Genomic DNA, 11,214 nt, shown 5'->3' with positions numbered 1-11,214 from the left:
GTATAACTCAGGGCCTACTGTTGTTACTTTCAAATTACACTTGAGACTCAATTCAGATTAATTTGTTCTGTTACTCTAGGAGCAGCACACACTTCACCCAAAGCACACGCTAACCCTTACCGCCTGGTCAGCTCCCCAATGATGAAAACTGGCCCCAGACACCTGTCCATCCTCTCCCTCCACAGTGACCCTTCCCTTCCACGTGGACACAGCCCTAACTTCTCCGCCAGCCTTGAGCACTTCGCGGGTCAAAACCCGCTCCCAGAAGCGCCCCCCCCCCCTCCACCACCAGCCCTGTCGGGCCCTTGGCCTTACCTCAGCCTCCCACACCAGCGATACACAAGAGGCCGTCCTCTTCATGCCGCCATACGACGTTGTTCACGCTACGGTCAACAGCCAGCCACTCTCGCAGCTGAGGGTGCCCGCAAGCAGGTCCCCGGGGCCCAGGTACCGCCGCGCCGCTCGCCACGTGGCTGCTGGCCACCCGCGCTCCACCCCCCGCCCTCAGGCCTCCCGCCCCGGGTATAGGCGCCAGCCCTCTACACGGCACGCGCGAACGAACGGCGCATGGTGGGAACTCACGCTCTCCCCCGATTGGCTCCTGAGGCCCGAGCGCTGCCGAAGAGTTCCGAAGGGCGCAGCCGAAGGCGGCCGGAGCGCAGCGCCTCTTCCTGCCCGGGCGCTCGGGCGGCGGCCGGGCAGGCTGTGGCGCGGGGGCGCGGCGCCCCTGGCAGAAAAGGGCCCCTGGGGCACCGCCACCCCGCTGTGGGCCTTCGTGCCCCGGTGTCGCGCCCCTTGGCAAAACCGGGCTGCTGAGTGGTGTTTGTCACCTTTGTGAGAGGAGAATTTTCCCGCTAGAAATTATTTCCTCCTCATCCCACTTCTTGCTTGAAAAATAAATTTAAGTTAACCAGAAGGTGGAGCAATAAAACAAGAAATAAAACTCTTGTTTCGGTGAAGGACTGCGTTTGTCAGCCACATGTACAACAATGTCGCTTAAACTTCTTGCTCTTTTCCAGAGATGGGCAGAATAAAGACAGAAATTGTTGGCAGTGGACACAGTGTGCACAGAATGGAGACTGTCGCAGGAATGACTTGACATAATCCAGTTAAAACACATGAGCAACCATCCTTCTACCGAGATAGGTTCTTCAGCAGACTAGCAATCAAACAGAAGGAAAAAAAGCACTTTTTTTCTAAGTACCAAGGCTGGTTCAATTGCTATGATTGTTACAGAGAATCACAACTTGTATTTAGATACTTCACAACAGAACTAGCAAATCTTACGACTTGGAAGTAAGCGGCATTAAGTGGGAATTAACTCTGCATGCAAGTTTTTCCATGTTTCCATGGAAAGACAGTGTGTCTAGACAGCACCAAGGCTTAAGTGCACGTTTCTGTTGCTTCTAAGTGTGCCTTTGCTTAAAGATTAGATGGCTGTGATGCATCCGGAGACACTGACTTCAAGGGACAAGAGATATCATTATCTAATTAAAACCTTACCTTTATAAAAGACCAGTCTGATCTCATGAGGTCATTTACAATTTTTCAGGTACCTGCAGTGAATAGAGAACAAGGTTCCTTTTCCTTGTTCTCTGTTATTCCAGGTAGAAATGGGTGCCAGCGTTAACAATACTTAGCATAAATAATACAAATACCACTTTTTGTTTGATTTACATTGTCAGTTTGTGCTTAAAGCTAGTTTTGTTATGCTTCTCACTGGTGTCAGCATAGCAAGCCACTTAGGAAGCCAGATTCTCTTTTATAAGTTAAAAAGAAGAACTTTCGAATTGTGGAAGTGTGGATATTGCTGCTTAAAGATAGCTGAAGTACTTTTAGCATGTGATTTTTGTTATTCACATTTAAATATTTAACAAACTTAATACATACACTTAGATGGGGCATGTTCAGTGCTTTTAAGAGCACTGATTACTGCTTGCCAAGGGCTCTTCACCCACAGTAGGAACTTTTATTGCTCTGTAGCCTGCAGAACTCTCCAGTGGGTCAGAGGGTTAAAGCTACAGAAATACAATATGCAATTTTCTTGGCTCAGCAGTATTTAAAGATAAACAGAATATAAAGATGTTGTCAAAGTCATTTACGTTATGTAAATCATGAGAAAGCAGAATGTGTGTGTTGGAAATAGTTATGTTTGTTTATTCATTTAAAATATCTGCCGTACTTAATGTTTATTTTTTTATGCCAAATTCCTTACATTTCACTGCAGAACTTAATTATCTTTAGATGGGAGTTGTTAAAAGTACTTAATCAGGCTGGCTACCTACAGCAATTCCTTATAAAGTGAAAATAAACATCAACAATAAGCACCCTCATTTTTATACGTGGGTTGTCAGACAGTTAATTAGTACTTAATGAAAGATAGGTTCCGATTTTGTTTTCACAGTCTTTCAGACTTGCTTTTTTTTTGACAATTCAAGCCCAGTTAAAACTGTGACTCTACAGGTAGGCTTAATGAATTTTCACAGTCAGAGGGAATGGGGAAATGGCAATGCACCATTGCAACAGGTGCGTCATGTCTTTAGTCCTGGCTGGTTACTCATAAACACTGAGAAAAACAAGATTTTGAAAATGGTAACTGTGTGCATTTTATTTTTTCTGTGTTGCCAAAAAAACTACCAATGCTGGACTTCAACACATCGAAATATCACATGTGAAATAATTTTTTCACAGCTACTTGGCTTGCACTTTGCTTTGATGTTTGTTTTACCCATGATGCAATTGCTTTTGCCTTCTGTCTCCTGTTGCTACAATAAGCCATTTCCCATACATGTCATCTCCAAAGGGGAAAAGACAGCATGGAAACAGAACAAAGAAAACAGAACAAAAGAAAATCAGGGATTTTTCCAAAGGCCCATTTGATGTACAAGTATAAACAGGAAAAAGATGCCTGAGGAGGTAGGAGCCAGGAACTGTACTCACAGACATCTGTTAACTTGTGTAGTTAGCAGCACTTTGGGATTCTGAATGGTAAATAAATACGTAATTTCAATGCACACAGTGAATACTCACTTCAATGCCTTCAGAGTAATGTTTAAGGGTATTGCAAACTCATAGCAATGTAAGTTGAACTCTTACCTTCATGTCTGTCTTGTAACACCAAGTCCAGGTATCAATAGCTCTTTTGGTTCCAGAAAAGGCAATACCTCAAGATATCGGAAGAAAAAGTGTTGTCTGCTGTGATATAGCAAGAAAAAAAAAGGAGCAGTTCACAACAGAACTCATCAACTCATACGTGCGACTAGATTTTTAAAAGCCCAACATGTTGCTCCTGAATCTTATTAAATATTTGATAAAAATTTTCAAATGGGAATTGCTCAAAAATAAACTTGAAAATTCCAGTTCCTGTGGTAGATATTAAGTATTCACAAATCTGGACCAGAGTGTTTTTACATTCTTAATTAGTTTTTTTCTAAAGTGAGAGAGGCAAGGTTTTAAAGACTGACTTACTATCTGAAATAATATCTCATGAGTTAACAGTCTTGCTTCTTCCCAATGCAAGTTTTTAATGTCATATTTAATTTACTATAATTATGCTTGGGATAGAGGAACCGATCTGCCTACACAATGGAGCTGGTTTACTTACTACCTTGGGTAGAGTATAGGATGCAGGGAAACTAGTATTTACATACCAACACAGAAAGCAAAGGGCATGTTAGGGAAAAAAATTGCTACTAAGGAGATAATACCCAACTCGCAGCATAACAAATATAATGCAAGTGTTTTGTTCCAGGAAGAGGGAAAACATATTTTTCATCTTTCTGTTTCCTCTGCTGTTCTCTAGTCTATTTTTTTCATCCCTAGTTTCTGGTTTTCCTTCAGATCCTTACTTCTTTTGTCTGAGACTTTACCCTTTGCAACTCTTCTCTTAAAACATCACTCACTCTATTCCTGGAATCTGTGTAGGGCTCTCTCCTGTTCCCCTTGACAACAATGTGTTTTGCTTCAACAGAAGCAAACTGTTTTTCTGTTTCATGTGTTCCCTGTTTACCAGGGTATCTAATCACTGCAGTTATCATCACGGCTCATTCCAAGCCCTGTTTTGTCAGACTGTGCCCTGAGCCCTCTTTTCCTGAAGAGAAAATGGCCTCTTATTTACAAATCATCATATCTCTGCCAAAATTTCCTGTTCTGTATCAACTTAACTCCATTTTCTGTTAATTTCTGCCCATTACAAATTCACATCAGTCCTAGCTGATATTATATTTACATCCGAATCCTGAGCGAAGTGAGCAAGAAGTTATTTGACATGAGTTCTCAATAGCCACATTAAACAGAGAGGTCACACTAAATAGACAGGAACAAGGCCTCCAGAGGTTAATACTATAATTAGATTTGTAAAGCATATTGTATAAGTAAGTAAGAAATTCTGCAAGATGTGGTCCTATCCTTTATTATCTTTATTTTTTAAGTAATACGAGAAGATAGAGAATTAGTGTGTGGAGTATGTTAGAACAGAAATGAAACAGTCTTTTGATTCAGGTATTATATAGTAAAATATTGTATTATTCCAAAAAGCAATGGGACGTATTTCAGGAGAGAGACTAGCAAGAGTTCCCCCATTGAGATAGATTGATTTCAGCTCATTTAGCAACCCGGTTTGATCTAATTGTCTTTTTATTGCTCCGAACATTCTTGAATTATGCAGAGAATTTGGGTTATGTGATTTAGCATTGGATTAAAAAACTTCACAGCTTAACTTTCTTTAAAATAGTGTAGAACTTTGTTCACAGTCAACGAAGTTCATTATTTTTTTGTTCAAAGCCCAGCTGCAGGCCTGGAGCATTTCTCATAAATATCAGGAAGTACCCGAAGCCACAGTCACGATTAAAGAGTTGATCTGAACCTTAGATCTCAGCTTTAAAGCTGTAATGTACAGTGAATTTAGTTTCATGGTAAAGGAAATGGTAATTGCTGAAGTATGTTTTCTTAAGTTGCAAAATCATTTTTGAAATGTTTTCACTGAAACCTCTGTCAGCGCTCTGCATGAGAATGAGTGGACTTGCAGCACAGCATTTATGCATGGCCAGAGCACTGAGTTTGTGTATTGGTGTCAGTGATACAGAGACGGAGGCTAGTGTGGCTGCTCCTTTGTGCACAATATCAGATCCACAGTCACAATCTAGAGGACTATCTAAGCAAGTGAATTTACAATTTCAGTACACTATTCCAAGAATTTCTTCTGAAAGATGGGTCAAGTTCCTGGTTATCTGGCAAATATACTCTCATGAGAACCAAGAACACAAATCCACAAGTGATATACTTAGTTACATAAGTGCAGAGTAAATTCCTCAGTATAGAGTAAGGTATTGGAAAAAACACTTTGTTCCCAGCTCCCTGCAAATACAGAGTCTGGTCCGCAGGGCTGAAATGAGTGGAAGAGCACAAGTATCAAACACGTTTCTACATGTCTTCTACACCTGGGTAGCTGCATCAACTAAACCACACACCCTGTATTCTGTTTCCATAGCAGTCTATTTAATGTGAACATTTTATTGCATGAAGGTGACTGTCTTTATTGTATTTACAAGGAAAATAAAATATGAACATTTGGTGCTCCCTGACCTTTTTCAAGGGATATAGCATTTAAACGTGTACTGCTTTCCACAAGTGGCCGTATTTACTCGTGTTCTACTGCTTCGTTCAGTGATCCAGATAAATATAATTCTTAAGACTGACTGCTGCACTCTTGAAAACTTGGCTTTCTTGCGTGCTTCATATAGCGGGTATAGAAGGTATACTCCATATAGCACTTGCACAAATAGGAAGCATCAGCAAAAGTATTATTTACAGTCTACAGAAGCAGACACATGTCTGTTTCCACAGTTTCAGTGAATCTATCACAAGCTGCCTATAAAGGCAGTAGGCTTTAGTTAGGGTGCTTGTGAATTCAGTGTTGCAATGATATCAAAACATAAATGAACATTTAATCCTCTATTGACCCACCTCAATTCTGTGGCATTCCCTATAGATGGATGCTTTAAGATCCTGGCCAGCAGTTGTAGACTTTCTTCAAGGATTCATAGTTTTCAGAAAATTTGCTAGATTACGACAAAAACATTAATAAGAGTTTTCTGTCTTTTCTTCCTATATTGGATTGTCAAGACCTGAAGTCACTTTTGTCATCTTGTATTGCACCCTCTCTACGACAACGTGAATATTTCAGTGGTGTCTTAGCACTCAACTTCACTCCTGATGCAGTCTAGTAAGTACCTTGGAAATTAAATGAAGTGCTCCATATTTAAGGCTATCATTTTAAATTATTGAACAGCAAAGTAATGAAGGCTTAATCTCAATTTAAAACATTTTCCTTAAATCTGATTTTAGCATCTCTCATTTAGAATTAATCAATCGCGATGATCTGATATATAATACAGTAAGTTAAGATTATTAGGGCTCAATCTCCACTACTACATATTTAAAGGAAGCACATTCGTCACTATGGAAAGATATTTCTCCTACATGTAAAATGAATTAAAAATGAGCACCATGTAATAAAGTGATGCAAAGATTGCATGAGAAAGAAAAATGAGTGCGTTGTTTCATTATGTTTCAGCCTAGACCTTCCTCTCAGGGCACATGAGTGAGTCAATCTGCTAAACCAGAGCTATTAAGGACCTGGGAGAACAAGGTACTAAGACATGGTGTGCTGATCCCTCTACAGGAATGGCATCTGATTTCCTTGGTCGTGGTTGTGTTGGGAAGGTAGTGGGGATTAGGAGAATAAGAAAGAATCAGAATGGCTTTTTTTTAGGTGCTTCCAAAGTACGGATATAACCTCAGATGCCAAAGATGTATTTCAGTTCAGGATCTGAATCCATTACTTACTGCTCACTGTATCCCTAGTCTGGTTTTCATGTTAGTTCAGTCTTTCATTTGTGTGCTTGAATTACTGACACAGACGTCAATAACAGGGGAACCAGCAGGAGTTATTATGTGGACTCTGATGAGAATCATCTCTCACAACTGAATTAATTTTGCTGTAGATAGTACGAGCAACTGATTTTAAATTTCCCCACCTTAACATTGTGGTAACCAATAGCAGGCAGAGCTTCATCCAGTGGGACAGTGGCAGGTTTCTGCAGAGCTCCTAATTTACTCCAAGCACTCCAGAAATAAACAGATGCATTTTAATTACCTAAATGACTTACGTGATAAACTTTCTATTGAGGTACACAGAGGAACAGACTGTGTGCTTAGAGTGTACAATATAGAACTTGCATACCAAACTGATACCGGAATCTCCTGCTTAGATGGTGCCTATTCTTGAAGGTGCCTAATTTCACATGCACCGAACTTTTTGATTATAGATTTCCTCAGGCACTCCAAGTTACTCTTTTGTTCTTTCCCAGCACAAAACTGTCTTGACAAAATTGCTCAGGTTCTTTGCACCAAGAAGGCAGCTCAGGAGAAAACAAGTCTCTCCAAGTCAGATGCATGCAGTCTGTGGATTACATCCATGACAATACAGGCAAGAAACTGAAAGGCCTTTAAGAGAGATAGTAACCAGGTACGGGCGGCAGCCAGGAATAAGCAGCAGTCACAATCAGAATGTTCACCTACTGACAAGCTAATTTCTGTGTGCTCTCAAATTCAGCCTAAGCAAAAGATATGTGGGCTACATGAATTATTCCCATAGGGGCAGCCCAATCTCAACCATTCTTCATCTTTGACATCTTTTGAGCATGCAGTGGCTTATTTGCATGAATTACCTGCGAACTGGATGCACAGTGAGTCCAGTCAAGAAATAAGAAAGCAAGAGAGAAGAGGGGCCATAAGCATCACCTCTGCCTTTGAAAAATCTGCATGACTTGTATGATCAAAAAGGATGGACATCGCTATTTGAAGACAAGAGGTGGAGGGCATTCACTTGAGAGAGGGTTCAAGTGGAGTCTAAGTGGATGACAGTACACTCTTGAAGCCCTGATTAAGGCCAGGAAATAATTTTTGAGAGTTGTGGAAAAGAGGGCTGTGGTCTCCTCCATGGCATGTGCTACTGCATGCGCTTCAGGCAATGTGGTGAGGGAACTACTATTACTCTGAGGAGCTTTCCTTACTGAATCAAGTCTGCATCCATCTATAAATACAATGAAGGCGACAGAAGGATTCAAGTCCAGCATGCAGATGTTAAGCTGGCTCAACGTGCTGGCTATTTGGGACTCCCCCTGAGTCATATTTACTATGCAGGGGAACTCTGGCCAACAGCGTCTTCATTACATTGAGCCCCTAGTTGCTAAACTCAGGTGCAAAGTTTGTAATTCTTCTGTCTTTCCTACTGTAGCTATAAACAGCTTGAAGTGGGTCTTTTCAGTGACAGAAGAATTATACAATGCCATATCTGCAGGACCATCTCTGAGATGGTCTGGGAACCTCTGTAACCAGCTCTGAAGGGTGTTGGGAATGTACGAATCCCTGCCCGCCAGCATGCAGCGAGAACACAGACAGTGGTTTGCTATGTGTTATGTACACACAGACAGGCAATAGTCAGCTCCCAACAACGTAGGCCAGAAATGCCCACGACACTCAGACTTCTGTCAAGGGAATCAAAACCATATCCAGAACACAGAAAGATGTTTTGAAAACAGGTTCTCTTTCACATTGCTTTGTTCTGTTTTTCTCATTCTCAAACATACAGTTAACTCCTGCCTGACACTGTGCTAACGAAAGGAGACTGGCAGCCGCTATGAAAACATGGCTGTGAAATCTTCCTGCCTCCCAGTAACATCAAAAGCACCAGCTTTCAGCCCTTAGAAGTCATTAAGTACATTTTTAAAGAAGTGAGTTTCTTAGTACACAAAATATTTCTAAACTTGAAGAGTTTTTAATGGCTCCCACCGACTCCAGGTTTATGGTCTTATGGTGACAAATAGAACATCTGGTTGTACAGAGCAAGAAATACAAATCAGTCCTAATACCAAAATATAAAGATCTCTGAGACATTGGTATTTTTTCTATACTGCTAGCGGCAAACAGAGAGTGAAGGATAAACAGTGACGCTAAAAGATTGATCAGCATTCATTTGAAAACTAATTATTAAGATTCATCCTTTATGATAAATGAATAAAAAATCATGCTGAATTCTACTTTATATCATCTTACATTATCTCTGGTCCAATCAATGAATCTCATGAGTGCATTTGCCCCTATTTCAGCCTGTGACACTAGTCTTATCTACTGTCCTTGTGACAGCTCCCTAATCAAAATCAGTTTTTTGCACTGATTTTTTAGCCTGTGGTTTCCTTATTTCTGTCTGACTCAACTTCTCTGATAGATGCTACAAATAAAAGTTATTTTAAGCAAAATTTGTACAGGAAGGATGCTTTTCCTGAAACAAAGATGATCAATTTTACCTTGGACCTGTCACCAATAGACTTCAAGAAAAAATAAAACAACAATCATCTTGTTTATTACCTGGTCTCCATTGACTGCTGTTGTTGCACTCAGGACTTTCACACTGCAAATTTGCTCTACTCAGTTAGACTGTGTTGTTATTTCATCATTGTCACTACTAACTTTTTAATTTCCACAGATTTTCATCTCTAAGTATCTTTAATTAAGCAGAAATAATGAGCTAGTGAATTCAATTGGTAGCACCTCCTGAACTAAATACAAGATGGGTGATGCTAAAACTGCTTACTCCATGCATTTTAGATAGGAATCATGAGCTAAATTTCATTGCTACTGTTCAGGGAAGTAAAAAGGAAAAACATATACACAGACTAACTTCCATTTTTCCTTTCCCCTTGGCTTCCTTTTTACCCTTCTTTCCACTGGAGGGCTAGCATGGACCATTGCTTTTGGACCAGATAACTACCTAGATGCTACCTAGATAATTAGAACTGTAGTTTTTTTTTTCCTTAAATCTGTTTAGCAGGTTCGTTATAATGGCTATGTTGATATTGCCGGATAATCTGTGTTATTATAGCCTAAACAAATGCTAATCCTTTATTTAATTAAGAAGATCTATAGATTAAGGCAGATGTAATGTCTTTTTGTAACAAAGGACCTGCACAGTGTTTTTGGAAGCAGACAAAAAATAAGACATGTCACATTTCAGCTACATAAAAAAATGTCCAGGGCATTAGTCCAACGCTTTTGTATTGTGCATTTCAAAGTTCGCACCCAGTGGGTGGGGCAAAAATAAATCAGGACCTCCTATGGTGAAAATGTATTTGGGATTCAAGCATCAAGAATCTGACCCTATCTTCTGCTCCCTGGGATTGTCAGCTGCTTCAGGGGTCATCTGATATATACCTCTTTTTCTCACTTCTGAGAATTTTTAGCTTGGAGTGTGTTTGAAAACACTCAGAAAAAGGGTGGAAAACACAGAGTGCCGTCTTTGAAATACACTCCTTTGTTAAATTGCTTTCCCAAGGGTAAAGAGACTCTCAAATACCTGAGGGCAACAAATGACTCTATTCAACGTTCTCACAAATGACCTAATAAACTCCCAAAGGGTTACAATAGCTTATTTGTCATCATTTCTTGTCAGTTATTTATAGCACCAATGTAAATTGAAGCAAAACAATAAATACCTGAGTTATTTTCTTTATTTTGAAGATTCTTTAAAGCCCAAATGGTGCTTTGCAATTTAAAACCCCCAATACTTAATTTTGCAATTGAATTTAAATCATTCTCACACATTTTATGTTATGTTAAACAAAGTTTGTATCTACTTACATGCAAAACATCTGTCACCATTTCACTCACTTCCCTTGGAACATTTGCAGATAATGACTTTATAAAATTCTCTTTTGGTTAACTTTTAAAATGTCAAATCATAGCCTGATGGACCATGTTACAAATGATCCTGCTGAATGTGTTTCCACTTGGTGAGAAAGCATGGTAATCAATATGGTAATAAAGATCCTGATCTCAGTAACAGTAATTTGAAGATATAATAACTCTGTTGTATTTAAAATCTGTTCTGGACTGAATTCTGATCCATGCTGCTACCCATTGCATTGCTCTCACATGTATCAAATGTAGATATACTATCAAATATATTTAGTATTATATTTCACCCATCAAGCAGATGATGTACTTATGTACGTGTCTTCACTGACTTGAACTGAGTTGGGCAGATACCTGTTAAATGAGTCTAGTACAAATGGCTTTACCACTATCACTAATACTTCATAAGCAATACTTCTGAAGTATCACCATGCCTCTACACACAACTGAATAAAATTACTG

The sequence above is a fragment of the Nyctibius grandis genome, chromosome 25 (assembly GCF_013368605.1).
Source record: "Nyctibius grandis isolate bNycGra1 chromosome 25, bNycGra1.pri, whole genome shotgun sequence".
Taxonomy (NCBI): Eukaryota; Metazoa; Chordata; class Aves; order Nyctibiiformes; family Nyctibiidae; genus Nyctibius; species Nyctibius grandis.
This window is presented reverse-complemented; position numbering follows the sequence as displayed.